The 20,391-nt window shown below is 26.6% G+C and overlaps 1 protein-coding gene across 9 annotated transcripts in view; it reads right to left on the bottom strand.

Annotated features, from left to right (window-relative positions):
* The window catches only part of hth (Meis homeobox homothorax), a 790,031-nt gene that overhangs the window by 756,639 nt on the left and 13,001 nt on the right, over positions 1 to 20,391 (bottom strand). The gene's annotated exons all lie outside the window — the stretch shown is intronic.

Here is a 20,391-nt window from a genome sequence, read left to right as displayed (position 1 = left end):
ACATTAAATAAAAATCATTATTAAATTAAAAAATTATTTTTTTGTACATAAAAAAAATTATTATACGCGATTAAAAAAAAAATAATTGTATTTTTTTCAATACAATTACTTTTTTTTTTAAATAATTTTTTCCCTAATGTGCGTTGCAATCTGTTCAAGTAGTGAACAATAAGCAACCCCCGCTACTCAGCACAATGAGATGAGGATGATATGTATAACATAAATAACTTAGACCGACCATTACGGAAGCGCGCGGTTAACTGAATCCCAACCACCAATGGACACCGGTATCCACAGTCTAGTTTTTAACTTCGTATAAAACTACTGACGTTTACTAGGATTTGAACCTCAGAACCTTCGACTTCGAAAATCAGTTGTTAAACCGATTTGTCACAAAAAAGAAATTTAATGGATATATCCGGAGAAAATAACTTTTGAAAAAATTATATTACAAGAATTTTTTAAATGAATTCAATAAATTGAAAAACTAAAACTATTCGTGTTTACTTTTTATAGAATTAAAATATATTTAAGTAATTTAAAGATTTTGTATTATTTTTATAAAGGTTGATTAACAAGATTTCGTTTGACAATATTATTATAGCCTATGAATATTAATTTTCATAATAGATGTTAGGAAATCATTTTATTAAAAAAAAAAAAAAAAATATATATATATATATATATATATATATATATACAAATCTACACGATGAAATTTATTTGGATTTAATTATCTTAACGATTTAATTTTAATGAAAAATTCAATAAGTAAATAAATCTGAATTTAAAAAAAAATGTTTATGATCTTTGAAAATAAATTTTTATACTGCATTTTTCAGGTAAAATAGAATATACGACCGTAATTAAAAAAATAAGGAAAAAATCCTGAATGTTAAAAATGGGATATACCCTAAACTATATAACATACTTCCTTCATTCATAGGACTAAGATATAATTAAAAGAAAATCATAATGATACTTCTACGGACAAAATAAATACAGTAGTTAGATCTGCCGTAATTATTATTCACGATTTTCAGCTTCTAACTGAGTACTGGATGAACTGATTTACAATAATACACGATTCTGCGATGGATGATGATTTTGTTAAAAAATCTGCTCCACATCTTAAGTGATTTTTAAACATTCGCAGGAAAAATAATTTTTTGCAGCGAATATTTAAGATGATTTTCGCAAAACGGTATATAAATAATGCGCTGCTTTTATCCTGGATAAAGTATCTTGATCTCTCGTAAGGTTTAAGGTGGAACGGTAAGAATTTACTGGAGAAGTAAGGAGATACTCTTTAAGCTGAAGACCATTTTTCTAATTTTTTCTTCGCTCGCGGGTGTTTTCTGCGATTTATTTCTAGATATCTATGGAAACCAGATGTAAAAATATCAGAAACTATGTTTAAGTTACTTCATTCTTAACCCTGATCCAAACATTCCTGTTTATGTAAGAATATTTAGTATTTGTTCACGAATACCGTATGTCTGGAAAAAAAATTCGTTAAAGTTTATTCGATATTTGTAGCCGAACACGAATATTTTCCGTCTGGTATCGGTAAATCAATATACATCAAAGCGGAACAATTCGTGTCTATTAAACCGAATTCAAATAATCGGCTAAAATAGGGCATTTGTGAAGGGATAGCAGTGGCGAATATTCGCACAAATATATCGAGCCGGAGTTAAGAGTATGTGTGTGGATTAATGGAGATGGCTTTTTCTATCGATTGTCCCATCGCTCTATTTCCTATCTGATACATTTACGAAAGTAAAAATAGGACTGATGTGCTTCTTATGGTAAGAGCCGATCTCCAAATTCTTCCTAATATAGTACAGTATACTCATGTTCCTTAAAAAAATTGTGTTTAAAAAAAAAAATGGTTTAGTTATTAATATTTCAAAAATTGAAAATTGTCTAACCTTCTTTGCACATTCGGCTAATAGAAAAGAAAACTGAATTATTTCCTTTATCAATAAAGGAAAACAATAAAAAATGTTTGATATAAAAAAAAAATATTAAAAAGTAGATAATAGATTAAAATATCAATTTTTTTTAAATTATAAATCTAGGCAAAAAAAAAAAAAAATATATATATATATATATATATATTTAAAGCTTAAAAGAACGAATTCTAAACTCAATACATCTGAAATTAAATAGTTTTCAAATGATGTAATCTACATAAATTAAAAAAACTATTCATTTTCTGTGCCACAATAACTCAAAAATTACTAAACCGATTTCGCTGAAAATTTCACAATTTATTATTTATCCCGGGAGTGTTTAAATGTTATTAGTTCCATAATATATTTAATCACATAACAATTGAGAAAGTCGATATTGAAATAACGGTCGATATAGACAATGACAAACGATATATCGATATAAACAACAGTAAGTTAATATAGGAAAAGAAGTTTTAAATTATTTATTTATTTATTTTATTTTTTATTAAATGATTTATCCAGTAGTGAGATTGGCGAGTTTGTACTGCGGTAACTATTCTGGCAATAGCGAAAGCATTGCCGGGTCCATTAGTAAAATATAAAATTAAAATTATATAGAAAATATTGAAATAGTAAATTCAAGGCGGAAATTTAAAAAAACAGGAACAGAACTGCACTAAAATTGTATAACTTATTTGTAAGTTAACAAAGTCAAACGTTACGATGTTGATTTTTGACAGCAGCAGTTGTTGGCGATACAAATAAAATAAATTACAAACACAAAAATAAAACAAACATTAATTTATTCCTATATTAATATCAAAATATAAATAAAATGTAAAACAGAAAGATAAAACTGACCGATAATTATAATACGATAAGCTATAAATTTCGTATCAAATTCGATACAGAGTTAATTATTATTCAAAACGTATTAGTTTACTTACAAAATAAATAAAATAAAATTACGAAAACAGAATAAATACAAATAAAACATTTATTTAACGTCAATGAAAACGATAAAAACATATACTTGTATATGTACACTTAAATAAAACAGGAATAAAGAAAGAACGAATTTAAAATGATGGGTAGTGCGGTGGTATTTTGATTTGACATATTAGGCAATAATTATAAAGCCTCATGTGATAAACTAATTACGATAATCCAGTCGCGGTATATCTAATTAAATAAAACATGAAACATAACTGAGGTGGAAAATTGTTGGATACTGTTTCTCTCAAACCAAACACTCGCGTATTTTACCTCTATACTCGACCAACCTCTCCCTCAAAATATAAAATACATAATACATCCTACACAAAATTTTACCCTTTCGATTATTTCTATAGAAATAACAATTTAACACGTTTCTGTCAATCGGCTTTAGTTTTATTTCAAAGTAATAATTCAATTTTTATTTATAACTATATAGGTTGTAGTATATAAAATAAAGCAATATAACTGAAAATTTACGTTTATGTTTTGTATCGGTCCTATATGCTACGTGTAAAACAGGTGCATATTAAAATATTAAACCTTGTGTAAAATAAACAAAGTAATTTTTTTATGATTAATTCGCTACTTAAGCTGGAAGCTAATGCATGCGAAATTTTGTAGGGTCATAATTAACCGTATCAAACTTATTACATTAAAATAACGAAGATAGAATTTCATCAAAATGACTTGAAATAAACACGAGGTATTTATTTTAAATACTATTATAATCCTATCCTACTAAACGGCATTTGTATGTGTTTCTGTCCGTCCCCCTTAGCTTAGCACCGGAATGTACCGATCACTAGCGGAAAATCCCGATTCGTTAGCCTACATGTCTTCTGGTGGTCAGTTGTATACTTGTTACGTTATTATATATCGATATACCGTATATATATGCGAAATATTGATCAAAGTTACGGAAAAACGTAGTACTTTTTAACCGGATTCGAATTTTCCGACGAAAATATCTCAAAAACGGTCGGTCGTAGCGCTCTGAAAAATGTTTCGACCCCCACGTCGTTATCCCATCCGCTCCCAGTGGTACCCGTCCGATAATATTTTGAAATGCCCCCGGGGCCCATTCGAAAATCGAGGAGGGGATGCGATGGGGTTCCACCATAATATCTCGGCAACCGTTCTTCCGATTTTCAAAATTTATAGGGCGTATGTATCAGTAGGTCGAGCGCCAACTATTTAACACATCGGGTACACGCTTGATCGACCGGATCTTGGTTATTCGGAAATTAAATTGTTTAGCCCTATGTTTTCATTGCATTGTCTCGCCGTAAAACGTACCGGTCTGATCTTTCGCGAAATACCCTCAAACATGTGCGCTAGCACAGCTGTAAAGTATAAGCATATGAAGACTAAAAAGTAGAGTATAAAAAAATGTTTTATAATAAATGCACTAAAATGTAGAAAATAAAAAGAAATATGTAAAAAAGATTTTTAAAATACAGTTATTAAATTAAACGCACTAAAAGATAAAAAATAATTTTAGGACGGTATCTCAGAATGGATTTGACAAGAAGCTTTAATAGCGATATGTAATATTATGTGAAAGTCATAGCTTCAAATAAAAAAACTGATGTTTTTGGCAATTTTTTTATATGCGTGATGAATGGCCGGCTAAACGGTTGGGTGCCGGGCACCGCACTCAAATCCATTTTGGGATACCGTCCTAAAATTATCTTTTACCTTTTAGTGCGTTAGTATCAATTTATAGAGTTAAAATTTCTAATTTAACTTTCGTTATATCAATTTTCATAATTAAAAAAAAAATTTTTACACGAGTAATCAATTTTGGACACTGAATAAGCCCATTCCGAGACGCCGCCCGGAGGGCCTAGCTGCGGAGGCGTGTCGTAGGCACTCCCTGCAGCTAGTATTTTTAATAAAAACATAAAACAAAAACATTACGTAATTATTGTATCATAATGTGTGAACATGTAATTTTTATGTAATACAACTCGATACAAGTTTATGTAAACTCAGTGAAAACAATTCATTTTTTTTTTAATAAGAAAAATCTCTTTGTTTATTAGTTAATTAAATGAAAACAAATAAATATTATTTTAATTTTTCTTATTACTCATACAAATTTATTTTTTCTCAATACAAAATGGTTCTTAGAAAATATGAATTAATTATTTTCATAGTTTATCTGATTAAATGCCAAACGTTTCGGAAAAAAGACCGTCATAAGTCTATACAAAATTAATAAAACACTTTAATTTCCCAATAAATATTATATTAGAAGTAAAACATCAAGGGGAAAAAATTTGTTTATAAATATTAAAAAAGAGAATTTCTTACAAAAAGGATTTCACCAGTAATAATAATAATACAATAATAAACGAACTAGACAAGATTTTTAAAAGGTTTTCCGGAAGAAATTTTGGAAATATTTTTTGAAAGAAAAGTCATCTTTTTGAATTTTTTTTTCTTTTTCATATTTTAACAGAAAAAATACATTTCATTATATTATGTATGAAATGGTGGATATATCTACAAATAAAAAAAGATTTTAATTATGACAATTAAGTTTATAGATACAGCAATCGATTATGTAAATCATAATTCTTTTGACGAAATATGAAAATATTTTTTTTACTTGTTAATCACGATACATTTCATCTGAACAAAAAAGAAATCTTATTTATTCACACATTGAGCTACTTTAGCATAATATAGTAGTTTTTTATTTATTTATTTTTTAGAGCAGATCACAACTGAATCCACTTAGTGCAGAAAAAACATTAAAAATACACTAAATAGATTGCAAAGGTACATTTAAAAATACTACAATATTAAAAAAAATATATATAGTGAAGTACAATAAATTTGAATAATAGTTAAAATTCAATGATTTATTCTGACTTACATAATCAGGGAAAAAAGGAAACAAGAATTATGAATATTATAGTATTATCCTTTGAGAGACCCTCTGCAAGAAAAAAAACCATAAATATAAATATTCTGGTAGATACATTGTTGAAGGAACATCACCACAGAATCCCTAAAATGCCTGACTGCAAAAAAATCTTCGTCCGATTTACACCCAATTGAATTATATAATCTTATCACAGGTTGTAAACTATAGAAGAATTCATAGAATTTAATTATATATATATATAAACTTCCATTAAATTTAATTTTTTTTATTTAACTTAATTTAAAATAATAAAAGTGAAATTTTTTTAAATCCATAATTTTTTTGTAAATTATTTGATATTAGATCGTTTTATCATTAACTTAGAAATAAAATTAACGTAATAACGGCTTATTACACTTTTACGAAATGTATTTAATTACAAAAGAAAATAAAAAAAATTTAAACATTCTTTATTTCAAAAAAATAAAAAAATTTTGTTTTCGAGAAAATGCTTTAAAAAGATTTTTCTATTTGTGCATGAATAAAAAGAAAAACGTGTGGCACGGTCTAATTATAAAGCGGTTCTATATGAGTGCACGCCCCACGCTTTTCTTTTTAGTCATTTTTAGTCATAGAAAATTTAAAACAAAAAATAATTTTCTTGAAAACAAAATTGTTTATTAGTTATTAGAGTTTTTTTTAAAACATGCTTTTAATTTTTGTTTTATTTTCTACTTTCTAATCATAATTAAATGAAATTATATTATAATTATTATAGGAATTAAATTATTCAATTTTTCCTCTACAGAACTGGGTTGTATGAAATCATTTTTTTTTTTTTTGATTCAAATTTCTATTTACAATCGGTTACATTTTTGTAGGAACCTTAAGGAAATTATATCACATTAAAAAGGAATCTCCATTGGAATTTCCTCAATTTCTGAAGATAGAACGTTGAACGTACACATTACAGTTTCAAATTATATTTGAACAAATAAAATTCTCTTAAGTTATAAAATATTCGTAAAGTTTTAATTTTACCTCTATATATATATATATATATTTTTTTTTTTAGTTGTATTAATATTTAGATAAATATGTTTTTACTTTACTTTTTAGCCGTTTTAATTCTTTAGCGAACAAAAAAATATCTATACGCAGTTTTATTATATATTATAACCTGGATAATTCGTTTGTTTACCTATCTTCAACAACTCATATATGTATATATATATATATATATATATATATATATATATATATATATATATAAATGATATAGAAATATATGAAATGAACAAAGGAATATCATATTGATTCCCGAGTTACGTCGCTGTATAAAATTCCACCATTATATGACGTGAGGAAATGAGTTTAATTAACGTCGCAAGATTTGACACGGTTGAACCATTGCAAGTAAATAAAAGCATGTAAAAAAATAAATTTAAATTATCAAGTTAATGAGCAATCGGTTATTTAATGATGGTTGTTAATACAACATATAGTAATATAAATCTGAATCAATATTCAATGAGGTTTGAGATTTCGTTTAGGAACTGATACGAATGGAATTTATTATTCTATGTTGATACGAAATTGGCCATTTGATATTCGTTACTGTATGTTAGTACACAGAGTACAAATTAATCCAAGTCCTGTTGGGAAATGCAGTTACTATACAGCGCTCGTGTACACAGCCTACAAGTGTATTCAAATTGCATAGAACAAAACAATTTGAAATAACTATGGAATGGAATATGTACGCAATATACCTTATTTCTACTTTACTCGACGACTTACAAAATTTTTAACGAAATTTTACATTTATCAAACGACATTAAGTAAGTTGAAAATCAATAACAGAAATGTTAATAATTAAGCCAGGACAAAAAACTAACACAAATAAACAATTTTTTCAAATGTTTATTTGATTTGGTATAAATTTACATAATTATTTAAATTAAAAAATACTGTAATTTCTAAAAATAAAGACTTCAAGATTTATATAGCTATTCGTTTATTTTTATCCCGAGATTACATTATTACAACATAAAGTCAACTGCAGCTTAATGTTTGTCTAATCACACAAGGTAACCGTCCTTAAAAAAGTGCCGTTAATAGAATTTAAATTATCAAAGTATATCAATAACACGGTTATTCAAATCCATTTAACAAAAAATATTCCTTTAACTAGAATCAAATCACGGTTTTACAATACAAAACACTGATCCGTAAAAATGTAATAATAATATCAACCAGTTCTTACACGTTGCTAAACACAGCTCTAACCCAAATGTTTTCCATTTTTATCCCCAAAACACAAATATAATTTTAGATAAATCGTTTGATCAAGAAGTATAAATCGTACGAACGAGTGAATGGTTGGTGCGCTGCACGCAAATGCCCGACGCACACGTGGTCCGCTCTGCGCAAACAGCAGCTAAAATAAAAATGTGAAGACTACATCAAACAACACATCCACGCACCATTCTTTTTTACGGGAAAGGTGCTACACATTTTTATTTTAGCTGCTATTGACGCAGAGCGGACCACGTGGTACACCGGGCGGCGGTGCGTAGCGCACGAACGATTCGTTCGTTCCAATGAATACTTATACTTCTTGATACGAACGATTTGTCTGAAATTATATTTGTGTTTTGAAGATAAAAAAGGAAAACGCTGGGGTGAGAGCCGTGTTAAAAAATCACAACTCAAGAAACAGCTAAAAATGTTCAGGATTTTGAAGCTTTCCGTTCTAAAAGTTTTTGTTGTTGTCGGTACGCTAAATTCACGAACGTTATTTACTTACAATTGGCAAAAACATTTATCAAAATCATGTATAATGAAACTTAAACCATGTACCATTTTTACTTTAGGCCATAGGCTTCCCTTTTTTCTAATAAAAATTAATAACACAAAAAATAAAAACTTCCCATAACAATGATTCAAAATAAAATATTTAAATCGACTAGGAACTGATGAAATATGATGTTTCTATGAACAAATTATCATAATGTACGATAATATTACTATCGGAAAATTTGGAAAAGGAAAAATGATAAAATAATTAAAGAAAATCGAGTGGAATAATTTTTTTAAGAACGAATAATTATTTAAGAAATTGGGTAGAAAGATACAGTTAAAAGGAAATATGAAAAAAACGCTAAAACCATAATTAAATGGAAATTTTTCCAAATTAAATAAAAAATTGAGAATAAAGAGTATAAAGTATATTTCACAATCTTTATATTTCTATTATTTTTTTTTTTTTGAAATACATTTTATAATCAATTTATTTTTTGAACAAATTTTAACTAAATACAATCGTTTATGTGGAAGACATCACCTCTTTATATGCTTTATAAACTACACGTATTTAATAATCAATTAACTCTGATACCATTTTTTTCAAATTACAATTATGAATGAGTCATTGTTGTTTTTAAATAAATCTGAATAGCAGATCAATAATTTTTGAATTCATAAATATTTTGGTTATTGCCTGCGAGACTGACTATTAAAGAAGTTTGCTGCAACTTTTGAAGATAGTTTTAATTTTTTAGGGCAGTTTTTTATCGTAAAGATTTTAAAACCCTTAAGTAATATTTCGTCTTTCTGCATATCAACACCGGTGAAAATTCTCCCAGAAATTTTTAAATTGTTTATTCTCCCAGAATTATAATTCGGTATTTCCGGGTTAACTTTAATTTTTTGTTAATAATACTCAAAATTAAAAATAATAAGTTCTTTCATAAATTTGGCATTTAATTAATTGAAATAAGTTTCTTTTTATTTAACAACAAACCATAAATCAGTAAATACTTTATTAAAGTTTATTTGTAACATATCCCACAGTCCAAGACCAGAGTAATAAAAAATAAAACATAACGCGACAAACACAAAATAGAACTAATGGAAATGATATTACAAATCGTAGTTAATATTTTAGTAATGTACAAAACAGTACGTATAATATGTGCGATTACGTCTTATTTAATTCGATAATTAGCTTTTAAATCTATACGTTAATAAAATATTTTACAATAAGCTGTGCAAACCAAGCAAAAAGAAATAATAATAATAAAAAAATAATTGAAACGTAAATAGAATAGTAATGAAATAAAATGTTTACAATTAGTCATTCACAAATTCATTTAATTAAGAATTAAATCTACTTTATCAATATATAACTACTGTATTAGTGCGTTCAATATAAGCTAATTCTGTTTATGTGTGTGTGTGTGTGTGTTAATAATAATACAAAAAAGAAAACAAAAATCACAAATACAAATATGTACACAAAAACTGTTTTTCATTAAACTAATTAATCGAAAATTAAATAAATAAAATTGCTTAACTTCACATGTCCTGATAATATTAATAATAATACAAATTACGCGTACTTTTCCTACATAAGAATGAATTCCATCTGTGGCATTTTTTGACACGCTGAATTATTACATACATTTACATTTTTCATTAACTTTTAAACATATTTTGGTATAAAGAACTGATATTTCGGCTAAACATAAATTTTGCATAAATCAAACGATTTTCAATTTATATATATACATTTTTTTTTCTTATACCTTATTGAAGAATATAGTCTGGTAACTAAAATACACCTATTTCAAAATTATTACTGAATTTTGAATGAGTTATTTTTTAAGTAATAACATAATGTTCAATTCTTTTGTAAAAAAAATCAAAAACGTATTTAATGTATAAAAAAAATTAATTAGATTTAATTAAAACAAATAATAATTATTAATATAAATACGAATAAATGATTATGAAATTAAGAAATAATTAAAACAGAACATCACGTAACTTTTTTCATAAAAACTCGATCATTTCGAATTTATTAAACACATAAGGTTTCTAACTAATAAAGGCACATGATAGCCAAAAAAAAATAAATAGATAAATAAAATAACACGTTAGTCTTTAAAAATAAATTTATTTAAATTTTATAAATTAAAAGAATAATTGGCTACAAATGGATCAGCTTACGTAAAGATAAAATTTTTTGTTACTTTATTAAAATAAAAAACAAAAATGAAGATAGAAAGATAAGTTGTTACATTGGCAGAATGATCAAATTTGCATCCAAGAAATTTTTTAACAAGTTAACCTTTATAAAAAAAAACCTAATTAAAATAAGAAATTAAGAAAAACTCAAATTCCTAAAATTTGCAAAAGTTAACTTATTTATTAATCGGCTGAAGCAAAGTTATAACCAGAATTTAAAATATTAATCGTTTATTTATTTGAGTTTACAACTGCAGGCTTACGACCACTGTACGTATAAACTCGCTTTTTTTTTTGATAACAAGAAATGGATTTTGTAGACCCAAAGCCGGATCAGGGTTTTAAAAATCAATCCCGATAACAGAACTTTAATGAAGTCACCTTCTACCAGCAGTCTATTACTGGAGAAAAGAAAGGAGCTGACCAACACTAAATATCTTAAACAGTGCATATATAATAAGTATAAAAAATGAAAGTTCTAAAAGTTAGGTCGCCGATATATGTTAAAAGCTTTTATTAGGCGTACAATCAAACTAGGATAAATGTGTAATGGACCGTATATATAAACACAGTGTTATTTAACGGTAGATAACAGAAATGCTTTTTGAATAATTTATTACAAATAAACACACCCCTCAAAGTACACCGTCACAGTTTCAACCCCTCTTTTATTAAAAAAATAAATAAATGGTGAAACAATGTTTTTTAGTTTTAACAAGTCACAAAACTCTATCCTTTCAAAATTTATATAAAAGCCTATTCATTTCAAGTATCAATCCATTTCACCCTCAATAAATTCAATCAAAATCTTCAGGAATTTATTCTTTAAATTTAGCTTCAAACTAATCAATCAAAACAGTGTAATAATATTAAAAATATGACTGGTTTGTGTATGTATATATATCGATAATTTCCGTAATACTGAAAGTTTGGTAAAAACTTTCAGTATTTACCAAACTGAAACAGTCAGTTATCGATCTGTCGATGAATTTATAATTTGGCAAATCGGTTTCCAAAAATCTATATATTTTAATAAATCTACGTACTAACAGAAATAGGACTTTTAAGCATAAATTTTCACAAAATATACTTTTATGCTGAAATTCATAATTAAAACTTTAAGGTAATAAAATGAGAAAATATAAACATAAAAGAAAAAAAAATAATTTAAATATTACTTCAACGCATACTGTTTTTTTGATCAAAGAAAGTAACGATACGGTAAAAAAGTAACTAGCTTTTAGCAGCGTCGCGCGATAATGTTTTATTACAAAATATTTAATGTCCGACAACAAAAAGTTTAGTTCCAAAAAGAAACTGAAAAAAGAATATTTTTCTATTCCTGATTTCTTAGCTACGCTTTATGCCGGCAAATATATTTTGTAAATAAAATATTCCTAATTTGTGTCAGAACATCTAGTTTTACGCATTCATTACATCAACCAGCCTTTATAATGTAACAAAATTGTAACATTTTTCATACACAAATTCTTTTATCTCATTAATTTAATTCATATACTTTGTTATCCTCTACTTCTATCAATTTTCAAATAAAATTTGATTAAAAGACGCGTTTAAGCGTTGCGGGAAACGCTTAAACGTTTTTCTATAGACGTTTACTGTCAAGGGACAATTGCAAAAGGTTTTAAATGACTAAAACAAGCAGTTTTGGTAGTTAGTTTTTGTATTTGTACATTATAAAAATTGTACCGAAAATCTTATATACAATATTAGACTATTCAGGTGGCTAATAACCAGCTATATCCTAAAGGATTGTTTCAAACGGGCTTGCTCCTGCTGGAAGTCGTTTACGCCATATAAATTCACACCGATAACTATCCAGCATCTGCGAATGATTAACAAAATGGCGCCTAAAATTTGATTTAGCCACACCTCACATCCTCTCCACTGTATTGGTGTATACGCCTGTTACCGGATCAATAAAATTTTGACTACGGTTAACTATTTGGTGATCGTTCTCTTTGTTAGCGGTTCTGATTCCGTTGTAGGATTTCCGTTGATCAGACAGGATTACTGATCCAGGTGCAATACTTTCAATTATTATAGACATAAGTGAAACAGGGGTTTTGTTTTCAACAGCGTACAAGAAACACTGTTTGGTTTCCCGACAAATTCCTCTACAAATACCCGTTGTTGATTTGGTACTCGACCAACATTGTACTTACGTTTAGCAAATACAGATTCACCGATCGCAACAGTTAGACCAGGACCGGTTATTACTAGCGGTATTACCAATAATTTTGCAACACATACGTCTCTCAAATAATTATTCCCATCAACAACTGTGTTGTGGTTAATGGCCGGTTTACGTTCGCACAGCTGTTGAGAAGTAACCTTGTGGCTCCAACAATAGATAAACGTTAAATTTTATCATACCCCAACGTTGAATGGTGCAACCAAGATTTAAAATGTAGCTGAACATCCTGTCAGCACAACTTTTTTCCACAACGCCACCTTTCACGTCTGTCAGTTGTGCTAAGAAGTCATTTCATGACCACTGTCACACTATATTTTGTTAGGTAACATATTTACTCTTTGGAAAAACTCAACACAATTTTCTTTAGATTTGTATAACTCGTACGGCTCAAATATATCGGTAGACAAATCCACGGTTAACACAACAAGCACTAAGACAGAACCGAATAATAGGCTTAAGACTGAATCGTTATCGTTACTAAGGTTGACCAGTTACGACGCGACGATGCGTAGACCTACTGTTGTTAACAATTAATGACTAAGATAGATAAGATAACAACCCCGACCGAAGTAGCTTGAAATGTTTACTCTAAAATCAATTATTAGAACAGTAACTAAAAAAATTATTTAAGAGTATCTAGGAAGTAGAAAACTATTTTAAGCGTTATTGGCATATAACGGATTTTGACCTAAAATTTCTTTCCAAGTAATTAATTCGTACCATTAATTAAATCTTAATTTCTTCCAATAACCGAAACAGTCGGCCAATATTAAAATTTTATTTATTTTCATCTTCAGTTAAAAAAATTACATTTCAAATCTTTTACTTCTTTATACAAATTTAAATGCATTTTTTTTTAATTGGCTTAAACTGTTAAAATTTGAAAAGTTTATATTACATGTTTTACCAAGCTTCATTAATGAATTTAAGAAATATATTTTTATTTATTGTTTTAAATGAATAAAATAATAATTGGAAGAAATTATTAATATAAAAAAACAGAATAATACAAATATTAATTCCTAATATTAGTTAAGTTAGATTTTTCCTACAACTCGGCGTCCTGCAGTCTATTATACCCAGAATAAAGATAACAATATTGTTGTTTAAAAAGTGTAAATATTAATACAAGTTTTATGCGGTTTCTTATTATAGTCTTAACACTAATTCCAAAACAGTAACATTATACTTCGTAAAGGTCAGTCTTCATCTAAGTTAAACCACTGAATATTGTAATAAGAATATTAAAGAAAAAAGCTGTGTATTCTAAAAATTTACTAAACGGAAGTCATTTAATGTCAAAAAATTTACGTAAGGAAATAATTAAAAAAAAAAAAAAACTGAATAAATAAAAAAATGTAAAAGAAAAAAAAGGCACATGTTAAAAGACACTAAACTATTACTAGTAAATGTTACACGATACAGTTGGATCGTGTAACATTAATCTTTTTTTTCCGTTCTTTTGAACACTTGTGATAATACACTGAATGGTGATACACCTGTGCACATAAAAAAAAACGTTAAAACACTACAATACATATTTAGACGATGCTGTAAACCTGGTCCGTTAAAATAAATTAATATACTTGATTATACATAAAAAAGGGAAAGTCTGATTAATAATTTTCAAATTAAATTAAAAAATGTAAGGCAAAATCTTTAAAGACCACTTATGTTAAAATTTGACATTTAAAACAAATAAAAAATTAAATCGATTATAAATGCGTACAACTAAATATTTTGAAAACCTACTGAATTGCCCCGACACGAAAAAAAAACCTTTAACTTCTAGAAAAAATAATCGAAACTCCCAAATTTCTCAACCTCCCAACGCAGAACAAAAAATAAAATCGCTTAAAAATAATAAAACATGACATGTGAAGAAAGTATAATAGCAGAAATCCTGAAATATGCATATTGACGATGAATTGAGCGAAAAGTGGAAGCAATCTTTAAAGAAATCTGGAAAACAGAAAGAATTCCAGAAGTTTGGAAAACCTTCCACAAAAAAGGAAATAAAAAAAAAACATCAACAACTACAGAAGAACTTCACTGTTGTCAGTTCCATACAAAATTTTGTTTAGTAAAATATAACCGACAACAGAAAAAGAAATCGGATAATATCAAGGTGGATTTAGAACGGGAAGAAGATGTGCAGTGTAAATCTTTAATCTAAAACAGATTTTACTATACCAAAAAATTAAATTACAATTTTTATAGATCTTAAGAAAGTCTACGGCTCCATTCATAAAGAATTTCTACTTCCTTGAATCAGGAAATTTTAATTCTTCAAGGAAATCCTTGAAAAATTTATGATAGATCCCAAGAAAATAAATTATATACAAACACAAAATTCCTATGGGAACTATCAGAACCGTTCAAAATAACCTGTATAAGGCAGGAGATGGACTGTCTCCGACCCTCTTTAAATGTGCCCTTAAAAAAGTAAGAAGATAATTCGAGAAAAAAAACACATAAGAAATTGTAAAAATGGGCGCTAAAACTAAATTCATACATACAAACATTGTGGCCTTCGCAGACTATATTGTAATGTTCGCAAGAGAATATAAACGAGGCTAAAATCAAAATTCAAAAGCTAAGTGAATGCGCAAATAAAATTGAAATTCCTAAATGAAAAAACATGCCGGTTTTCCAGCGGCAAAGAGAACACAGATCAAACCCGTAAAATATTTGACAACAAAATAATAAGTAGGATTAAAAAATGTTAATGTTTGGGAGAAATCAAAACACCGAATATAATTGAAAAATGTACAGGATGAAGACTAGAATACAAAAAATGGAAACTGCCTATCATCTCACGAAGAATAAATGCAATAAATAATCCGTCATTTAACTCTAAATTGTGGCACTATAAAACAGTAGTCCTACCAGAAGCACTGTATGGGGCAGAATGTCTGCAATTGTTTTTAGAAAAAGATATAGCAAAAGTAGAAAAAAGGATTTTAAGAAAATTTACGGACTAAAATATGAAGATGGAATTTACAGACGGAAAAGTGAAAAAAAAAACTTTTCAAACATTCAGAAATAATAGGAGACTCAAAAATCTCAAAAAGATGATTACAATTTTATAGACATTTATGTAGAATGAACAACCAAAGATTAATTATTAGAACAGTAACTAAAAAACATTATTTAACAGAGTATGTAGTAAGTAGAAATCTATTTTAAGTGTTGTTGGCATATAACGGATTTTGACCTGAAATTTCTCTCCAAGTAATTAATTCCTACCATTAATTAAATTTTTATTTCTTCCAAGAACCGAAATATTTAATAGAAATATTTAATTTCTAATCGGAGCCACAAAGCTCAACCGGTTTAAAGAAATAGAAACAGATCTAAGAACAATAAACATTTCTACAGATCCGTGTAAAGACAGAGATAAATTTAGAAAAGTGATTCGAGAATCTATGTTTCCAGAGAGAAAGACCTGAATAGATGGACGAAAGAAAGGCGACAACAACAAAGGAAAGAATGAAAACCTTTTGGGAAACAAAAAATTAGTCAAAACTATGCAAACGTGATCTGTAGCGGTCCGAACGAAAAGAAAAAAAAATGCGTACAATATATATAAAATTGTAGAAGTAAATATAAGCATAAATATTTTGTTTATTTCGATTAATTCAAGTACACTGTTGAGTGATTGATAGATGACAAGTGATAATTCTACACAAAAATTGATACTACCTATCGGAACCGATGAAAATAGATTCACATTTCGATAAATTCAATTTTTAATAAAAATAATTGAATTAACGTAAATTAATTAAGAAATAAAACTAACTGGAATTTTAATTTGCGATGAGTATGAAACGATATGATAATTTAATGATAATATTTTTCGCCGTATCTTATACACTAAAATCCAAGATTACATATTTTTTTAAATGAAAAACATTAATAGGATGAGAAAAATTTGAATTTAAGCCTTCTTTAATCATTTTATTTCCCAACCTAGCCAAATTAATTACTAAAAAAACCATAAGTTGCTTTGTTTTGCATAAAATATCTCATAAATATGATACAAAATCATTACCAAATGCTAAATTTTAAACCGTTAATCGGATTAAATCATTAATCTATCGTTTTAACGTACGTTAACAGATTGAGATAAACTGAGAATAAAAAACTTAATAAGAAATACATTTTGAAAACTGAAAAACAGTATACAAGGAGTAAATAAATTATGATTTTATAATTATTTATAATAAAAATAAAAAAAAAACACAGATTGTTATATTATATAATATAATGTAGTTCACATCCTTTATTATGGATTTTTACACGACTGCCGGTAGGCTATATAAATGTGTATACCCTGAATGTCGTATGTTTAAAAAAAATTTAAACATTTATCAGACGAATGAGTCGTTTTTGAATACTTCACAATCAACGCTTCATTCTGAACGGTTCGTAAACTTCGTATCACATACGAGTTGTTATATTATTGTTTTTACACGACTGTCCAAAATCTAGTGTAATACACTTAAGGTATGTTTGTTTCACAGTAGCAGCTCAACGGCTGAACCGATTTAGATGTATGATCCCGGTTGGAATCCTTTACTTTACCGGGAAGGTCATAAGATCTGTATATAAACTTAATTATCCTATATTAAATAGCGATTTTTGTCAGCAATATATTTTTTTGGAAGTCATGTTATTAATTTTTTTAATATTTCTCTCTTCTTGTAAGATTGATTCATAAATAATTTATAAATTGTAATTTCTATTCTCATTTTCTGTAACCGACATAATTTTGGTGTGTTTTTATGAATTACTAACGAATGAATACATAAATAAATAATAAAAAACTGAGACGATGAATAAAAAAAAATTATTATTATTTTTTTTTTAATGTGAATTATATCAAAATAAAACCTACTTTTAATCCTACAACAATCCTAATATGGATCTGTTTTAAGTGAATATATAACATCGTCATCCAATTAATAAATAGATTTGTTTTGTAAACAAGTAATAGTAAGTTCTCGAAACTCATTAAAAAAAGAATTATTTAAAAATTATCTAATTTCTTCTATTTTCGTAATATTTAATTTATTTTTTTGAAGAAAATAATTCATTTAATATAAAAAAATAACTACTGAAATACGGGAAATTTTATAGGTTAGTCAAATAAACTTATATAATTTTCTTTTTACCTTTAAAATCAATGAAAAGAGATAAATAATGAAGAAGGTTCGAAATTTCATAAAAATATTTAAAAGTAAATAGCTTTTGAAAAATAAAAAAATCTTTTATTAAGTTATCTTTTATTATTCGGTTAAAAATTGAGAAGAAAAAAATACAAACATATAATTATTTAGAGAATTAATATAAAATATATTAATAATTTTGATTTGAATAAACATATTATGTAAATGGGGAAACGAACAGCTTAATTGGAAATATACAGTCTTGATCTACATCCACTCCATTGTGGTCATAAAGGGAAAATTTCAGCTCCCTTAGAAAAAAAAATTGAACATTATATAAAACAATTTTTAGATACGGATACAGTAAAGAAAATTATAAATATTACTTTAATAATAATCCTTTATTAATAATACTAAAAACATTATTCGAGCAATATTTAAAAATACGGACAATTTACGGAAAACAGAAAAAAATCTGTTGACAAAAAGGTATGACGTAAGAAAAAAGAATCTTTAACTAACCGTTAAATAACTATTAAACGATAGAAATAAAATTAACAAAAATTTGTTACTACTGTGCAGTTACTGAAGTAATAAAAAATGATAACACAAATCGTAAAGGGGACACAACAAACTGAAAAAGAGGGGGGTTATAAATAAGATTTAACCCGCAGTAAGCTGATTCCGATCATTTTATGACACTACGCAAAGAAAGATATTATAAAAATTAAATTTACAATACGTATAAATACAACAATATACTACTTTATAATACAACAAAAACACAATTATAAAACTATAAAAAAAGCTATAATACACCTATTAAATCATAAAATTAACACATTTTATTTGGACCTATAATAATAATGATTATACGATTAACAAACAGTTTTTATTATTACAACACTGTATCTTTATAGTGCCCTTTTTTTTAATACACGTATTATAAAATTTATTACATTTTTAACTGATGTTATGGACCTACAGATGTACTAATAAATGATAATAATTCATATTAGTGTCATTATTATCGATAGTAATAAATAATTATATATCGCTCATAATATTTCATAATTAAATCGTAAAGGAAATATTAAATTATAAAAAAAAATGTAATTACCTCATCACAAATTTATTTTACTATTTCTGGTAGAAAATAAATTTTAAACTATATAAAAAATAACCTAATTCTAATCAATTTTATCTTATATAATATATTAGCTTACGTGAAATTTAAAAAGTTAATTTTAAAATATTACGAATAACTAACTAGTAACTGATAAGTTGTATGAGGAATTTTTTGATCAAATTTTAAAGAAATAGTTTTAATGAATTCCTGCTTATTTATTTTTTGTTAATAATTCTCTCAGTCGTATTTAATAATTGTAAAATAATATTAATCGAATAATAAATATTCACCTTGTCAAAATGTTTTTTTTTGTAATTATATAGTATCGTATTCTGAACAGCTAGTTATTTTCGAAATTCTTACTACAAATACTTCTTAATCAGAGCAACCCAAATTAGATATTAATTTTGTTTAAAAAATTGAAAGGTTTTCCATAAGAACTTAATTTATAAGAAAGGAATTAACAATCTATATTGTATCATTTACACATTACTATTAGAATTATTATGCACATATCTGCTCTACTAATTTCTTTTGTAAAATAAAAAAAACTGTCACAAAATATTAGTATAGGGTGAAATAGTAATACATTTTATGAGTCTTAAAAAATAAGTTTTCAAATTTTATTTGAAAGTGTATAGTTTTCGGCCTAAAACACATGAAATATATGAATTAAACCCGTCCGCTTCAGAAAATCTAATCAACGCGATTTTCAATTAAATAAAAAAATAAAGATCCAAAATTAAAACTTCAAAAGATGTTTCTTTCTCGTCTACAGCCATATATTTAAAAATAGATTTCAGTAATCAGATATTAAATACACCGATAAAAATATAAAATATTTGTTTGTAAATATATATATATATATATATATATATATATATATATATATGTAGTCGCATAAACAATTATTCAGCGACTCATCATTTAGCGACTCATCAGCACAATGTAATTTCCCGTAAATTAAAATTCAGGCCGACCTTTACTGAGACGTGTGGTTAATTAAA

This window comes from Lycorma delicatula, chromosome 5 (assembly GCF_047948215.1).
Source record: "Lycorma delicatula isolate Av1 chromosome 5, ASM4794821v1, whole genome shotgun sequence".
NCBI lineage: Eukaryota > Metazoa > Arthropoda > Insecta > Hemiptera > Fulgoridae > Lycorma > Lycorma delicatula.
The sequence above is the reverse complement of the archived record's forward strand: the minus strand, read 5'-3'. Positions and strand labels throughout refer to the sequence as shown.